General features: G+C 32.4%; 1 long non-coding RNA gene across 2 annotated transcripts; it reads right to left on the minus strand.

Annotated features, from left to right (window-relative positions):
* Nucleotides 1-3788: 3788 nt before the first annotated feature.
* LOC106728102 lies at nt 3789-6454 on the minus strand. 2 transcript variants are annotated; one of them, XR_001364354.1, is made up of 3 exons: nt 6397-6454; nt 5569-5665; nt 3789-3985 (listed from the first exon to the last, which is right to left on the minus strand). It is a non-coding gene; the product is annotated as an uncharacterized LOC106728102 (long non-coding RNA). The 2 variants fall into 2 exon arrangements; XR_001364355.1 differs by lacking the exon at nt 3789-3985 and adding an exon at nt 5143-5273.
* Between the last annotated feature and the right edge of the window lie 854 nt (nt 6455-7308).

Genomic DNA, 7308 nt, shown 5'->3' on the forward strand with positions numbered 1-7308 from the left:
TGATCATGGCAGCATGCTTAAATCACCCACATGCAATGATTTTAAGGAGTACAAGAGAAAACAATAATTTATAAAGTTGAGATATTAATTCATTAATTCTAGAATGTCACCTTTTTATTAGTCAGCCATTTAGTCAGTAAAGTAATGAATTGAGATAATGTATAAGTAAATGAACAATACCAATGTTGCAATGGACAGATAATATGACTATTGACTATTACTTATCAATAACTATATCATACTTAGTCAAAGAATAACACTTTGTACCTATATACTAATAGATATTTGTTTCCAATACATTTATTAATAGCTTTTTATCTAAACACATATTTTTAAAATTGGACAAAGTTTCACCATCTTCATATTTATATTTATAGGGTATCCCCCCAAAAAATGTATACACGTACTTTGAATAATTATAAAGGCAGTGTTTTTAAAAATATGTACAATTTTCAAAATTGAGCTATCAGCTATTAAAGTGTGTATACATTTTGGGGGGACACCTTGTATGTATTTATTTATTATTTCTTTGAATGCCCCCTTCCCTCTGAGATTCGTCAGTCTGTTCCATCTTTCCATGTCACTAGTTCTATTTTACTGGTCAGTTTATTTTGCTCATTAGATTTCACATATAAGTGATTTCCTGTGATATTGTCTTTCTCTGATTCACTTATTTTGCTTAGCATAATAATCTCCAGGTCACTCCATGCCATCTCGAAGGGGAATAGATCCTTCATTTCTACAGCTGCATAGCATTCCATTGTGTAAATGTACCATGGGTTATTTATCCACTCATCTACTGGTGGGCACTGGGCTGTTTCCAGATCTCAGCTATTATAAATAACACTGCTATGCACATAGGGGTGCACATATTCTTTAATTACATTTAATATGTGGAATAATACAGTGAATACCATAAAACAAGCCATTCAATCTAAAATATTGATATTACTTACGTGGGTCTCCATGCTCCTACAACGTAGATGCACCCAGAACATTCAGGACCAAGGAAGATGCCTAAGTCAGGTCACGTGTGTCCATTCTGAGGCATAAAGAGCAAAGCAGATGATAATAAAATGAGGCATGCTTCGCAGGAAGAGAAAGACCGCACTGCTTCTGAGGTGGACCTCAGCGTCTCAGACATGCATTATTTGTCATGGTGACTCATAACGCCGGCAGGTATCATCATTGATCCAGAAGACCATGTTGTCTTCATTCATTTCTATGTTGTTTATTGATTAATTCATGAATTCACTAATTATAACTTAAAAACCAACAAGGCCTTAGAATGTAACTAGACATTCTTAGAATTTAACTGGAATCATTCTCACAACAAGATATCATTGTTGATTATTGTTTTGCACATATGAATTAATCAAAAAACTATTAATGTTGCAATTATTCACAACAAATACCAGAAAAGACAAGAACTTTCATTATTACTCACATTGGTCTCCATGCTCCAAAAACAGAGATGCAATCCTATGGCTCATGGTGAAGGAAGAACCCCTAAAGCAGGTCGAATTTGTCCATCCTAAGGGATAAAAGGCTGAACAGATGATAAAAAAAAAGTGAGAAAATCTGCCCATATGAAAATCTCCCCATTGATTGTTGCTCTTCACCTTTTGAGTTCGCAAGGCACTTAGGCAGTCACTAATTTGGTATAAATTCTTTTCTCTCTTGAGAAAACAAACAACGTTGATCTTGCCACTGACCCAGAATCTGAACACTGTCTGTGAATCATACTATTCAAGTCATCCTTAGCCATACAGGTAGCAGTCATGTACCACTTACTTCTAATTAAACTTCAGGGTTTTCATAATGTATCAATAGTAATTTCTGGCGTAATCACGTATTTTTACAATAAGATGTTATAAAATGTCACTACATCCATCTTTACTTATAATTTGTTTACAGATTCTCTCATTTATCCAATTTTAATAGAATGTAAATGTATGAACACTTAGACCAAACTGGGATTCTGTTATGATAGACCTCAGAGTTGCAGCCATGTAGTCATCTCTGTGACTGGTTCGCCACCAGTCGTCATCACTGATCCTACTGGAACCCATTTTCTTCCTTTTTAATTGTTTATTGATTAAATCATTAATTCACTAATACTAATATCTAAACACTATGACTCACCCAAACCCAAGAAGAGTTATTACACCCCTAGCCTGTACATATATTATTTTCATATCAGTGTCCCTCTTTGATTAATTATCCTGCTTTTCATACATGGATTAATCAATATAATGGCTCATATATATCTCATATTTATCACTGAAACACATTCCATCTTTATTTATATTTTATAATTTTTAATACTGCAGTGAATTACCTTATAAAAAACACTTAACAAAGAAAATGACACTGACTATGATGACATTAATCTCCATCCTCCTATTATGTAGAGGCAACCAGGGAAGACACTGAAGCAGTCCTTAATATCCCTAGATATTTAATGTAAGACCTAATGGACATTGATCCCTGCTGACCACGTTTCATAAACTCAGGGTTTAGATATTTCTTCTTTTATCTTAATGTATATACTGGGTGTCCCGAAAAACGTATACATACTTTAACAGCTGATAGCTCAATTTTGAAAATGAAATGCATTTTAAGAAACACTGCCTTTATAAATTCTTCAAAGTGTGTGTACACATTTTTTGGGACACCCTGTATATTTATCCTAACATGATGAAAAACTCAATCTTGACACTGACCCAGAACAATATAATAGATTCATACTAATCAATGTCTATATGATTCTTAACCAAAGATGAAATTCACAGCTACATTGTTTTCTTAATTAATATGTCCTTTCAATTTTGATAATATCCTTTGCCTGACCACATACATTCATGGTGATGTATTTCTTCATCCTAATTCTTTAAATAGTTAACTATTTGTTTAATATTTCTATCAGTCTATTAATAAAATATCTACTGGTATGTCAATGAAATCAGTACAAAAACATGACCCGTGTATTGATTTGTATTGATCCTGACATCTATCTATCAGAGTTCCAGACACATATTCATCATATATGACTCAGATGCCACCAGTAGTCATCATTGATCTAATTAAGCACTAATTATAATTTTAAAACTTGATGATTCACAAAACCAAGAAGACAATGATATCCCTATTATGTATCTAGAATTATTCTCATATCAATATACCTCCTTCATTAATAATCCCAAATTTCATTGGAGCATTAATCAATATGCTGTTTCCTGTTAATTCAAAATTTATCAATGGATGACAGTTGGATTACTTTGATTCCCTATGGCACTTTTTAGAAATATACTAAATACCCTAAAAAAAATCATTAAAACCCAGACAGGAACTTTGACTATTTATTACTCACGTTGCTCTCTGTGCTGCTCACATGGAGATGGTAGCATGGAGCTGCCCCCATGGAATGAGACTTAATTAGCTCGAATGGTCCATTCTGAGAGATTCTAAGCACAGTCGAACAGAAGAAAATTAAAGTATTACATAGGTATTTAAAATTTCTGTGTATATATTACTTTAACAAAAGGAACCATCTCAAACTTGAGACTAACCCAAAACAACAGATTCACTCAATTATTTTCTTTTTTCTTAAATTTATTGGGGTGACATTGGTTAATAAGTTTATGTAAGTTTCAAGTGTCAATTCTATGAAACATCATCTGTATATTGTATTGTGTGCCCACCACCCAAAGTAAAATCATCTTTCGTCACCATATATTTGACCCCCTTTACCATTTACTACCCTCCCAACCCCTCCCCCTGTCTATGAGTTTTTGTTTGTTTTTCTTGTTTGTTGACTTACTTTCAGTATTTCTTAATGAACACAATGTTTTAATTTTTAAAATATTATTTTTTACTTACCACATATGTTCAAAGTCGCACAATGCTTCACCCTTCTTTCTTTAGCTATTATTCACATTTTTTTACTGGTTCTATGGCTCCATTAATAATAATAAGTATAAATCTATGAAGCCAAAATAAGAACATGATCTTTGTATATTCTTAACATCTGTCTACAGTACCGAATATAACAGAGAGAATACACTAGGCATTGTGTTGGACCTGAGTTTCAGACACATATTTTCAAATTGTTATCACTATCATGGTCCATCAGAAGTCCACTTTTTCTTCATTCATTTCTATTTTTGTGTTGATTAATTCATTAATTCACTGATAATAAAAATACATTATTCACAAAAACTTAACAACAAGATACTTAAATATCCTTAATTTCTACCTGAAGAATCATTATCAACTTAGGTTTATGTCATTCATTAATCAATCTCAATGTTACATGTTATTAATTAATCAAGATAATGTTTTCTATTAGATTTATTATTGGGCAATAGGTTCCTTTCTGATAATATTACTATTGGTAATACTGTAAATATCCTTAAACAATGACCCAAACCAAAACAAGACCTTAGACTTTTACTCACTTTAGTATCTTTCCTAGATAAAGGCAACATAACAATCTTGATCATGGCACAGTAGACAAAATTAGCTTGATCACCTCCTTTGAAAAGTACCAAGCAGAGCGTTGATAAAAACATTGGGACTTTCTCTTCATTGATTCATAGTTTTCACCAATTATTTAAACAGTCATTCAGGCATTTATTAACTTATGATAATACTTATTTTTATTTTTAACTTTAAACCTACAACTGACTCAGGCAATAACTGACTCTTACATTTCATTGTTTTTATGAACCTTAGAGTTGCAACACACTTGGTCCAATTATTATTCATTCTAATGCATATTAATATTCATTTACCTTGATATTTATCAGAGAATAATGCTTCCCCCTCTTCATCTTTATTCATTTATATACTTGTTATTTATTCTGCCATTGATACTTTGTTAATATTATTAAAATCATGACCCCGAATACCAACACAAATGTATATGCTTCACATCTGTCTAGAGCAGGGGTGGGGACTACCGGCTTGTGGGCCAGGTAAGACCTGCGAAGGCATTTGGTCTGGCCCTGCCAAGGCAACCACAGGTGGGCCTCGAAATTCAATAAATCTAGGAGCTTTTTTCATAGCAACATAAATTTATATTAAGTGAATTATATTCAGCAAATGACGTTATAAATATCCACATGGCCCTTGGCAGGAAAAAGCTTCCACACGCTAGTCTGGAGGATCCACTGACACATGGGAGTGGACTAGTACCTTTCGTGTGGTCACATAGTATTCATTGTCCACCAGCCATCATGGATCCATGGCTGTCCTTCTTTCTTTTCATTCTAATAAACATGTGTTTATTAGTTCATTATAAAAAATAAACATTAATCTTAAAAACAAGAATAAGATCCTTTGACATCCTTATCTGTAGAATCATTTCCACGTTGACTAGATATCTTTTATTAGCTAACCTTAGTATTACATTTATGGATTAGTCAATTAAATGTTTGCTATCAATTCGATATTTAACATGGCCTATTTCACCTTCTTTGATCATAATGAATACTTTTGAACAAGACAGTGAACACCCTTAACGAAGCCATTCCCACTAAGACAATAACTTTAATTATCACTCACATGGTCTCCACGGAGGAATGCTACAATCGGCGGGAGTGCGTCATTCCGAGGAGTCGAGAACAGAGCAGATAACAAAAACAGACTTCCTTCCATTGATCTTTTATGGAAGCATTTAGATATTTGTTATGAAGAACATTTACCTCATTGTCTCTTGTGAAAACAAACTACTTTGAACTTCCCACTGACAAAGAACATAAACATAGTCTATAATTTACCCTGTCTACATCACCCTTAGCCAAAGAGGTTATAGCCATGTACCATTTATTTCTCTTTGGACTTCACTATTTCAAATTATATTAATAGAATTTATTGCCTCTCCATATATGTTTTAAGTTGGACAACACAACTACCATTCAGCTTCATTTTTATATATTTCTTCATTGATAAGTCATTGATCCAATTATAATAAAGAATGAAAATGCATATAGAGAAATACCCCATTTTCAGACACATATTATTCATTATCCGTGACTCATATGCCAGCAGGTATCATCATTGATCCAGAAGACCACTTTGTCTTCATTCATTTCTACATTGTTTATTGATTAATTCATTAATTCACTAATTAAAATTTTAAATCCCCATGACAATCAAAAGCTTAACAAGATCTTAAAATCCCTAATATATATCAAGAATCATCCCTACATTAATATCTGTCATTATCTTGTTTTCTTATGTGCTTTTAATCAAGATAATGCTTCCTATTAATCCCATGATTGTTAGAATACTGTTCACCTTCTTTGATTGGATTTCACACTTTTTATTAATACAGTGAATCTACTTAGACAAAACAGCAAAACCAAGACAAGAACTTTCATTATAACTCACATTGGTCAGCTCCGGGGCTCTGGATCAAGGAAGAATCCTTAACTTAGTCCAGAGTGTCTGTCCTGAGAAGCAGAGAGCAGAGCAGATGATATAACTAATTGAGACATTCTCTCCATTAATCTTTGCTTTTCACATTTTGTTTATTCAGCAGTTTGGGTAATGATCAATTTGGGACCTATTTTTCCCTTAAGAAAAGAACAATGTTGATCTTGCAAATTGATCCAGCATCTGAACAATGTCTATGACTTATAATGTTTGTCATCTTTATACAGGTAGTAGTCATGAAGCATTTATTTCTAAAGGAACTTTAGGATTTTCATAATATAGCAATAGTATTTCTTACATAAACACATATTTTTATAATTGATCAATGCTTCATTACATTCATCTTTATTTATAAATTTATAGATTCTCCCATTTATTTAATTAAAATAATAGAATAAAAATGAATGAAGACTAACACCAAAAGCAAGATCCCTGTTTATTCCTGACATCTATCTGTAGGACCTCTTTAAACAATAGGGATGGACTACAGTTCTTTTGTGTTGGACCTTAGAGATCGACACATACTAGTATTCATCGTATATATCTCATATAGCCACACGTGCTCATCATCGATCCAATCTTGTCTCTCCTTTACTTCAGTCATTTCTATAGGTTCATTGATTAAATCATTAATTTACTACTATTAATTTCTAAACATTAATAAACAAAAACCCAAGAAGAGCCTTTATACCCCTATTTTATACATTGGTTATTCTAACATCAATGTGTCACTTTCATTAATTATCCTCAGTTTTCCACTGGAATAATCAATATAATGTTTCATATTTCCCATATTTATCACTAAGATGCATTTGCCTTCTTTAATTATATTTCAGACTTTCTAATAAAACAGTGAATTATCTTTTT

Source organism: Myotis brandtii, unplaced genomic scaffold (genome assembly GCF_000412655.1).
Source record: "Myotis brandtii unplaced genomic scaffold, ASM41265v1 scaffold535, whole genome shotgun sequence".
Classification (NCBI taxonomy): Eukaryota; Metazoa; Chordata; class Mammalia; order Chiroptera; family Vespertilionidae; genus Myotis; species Myotis brandtii.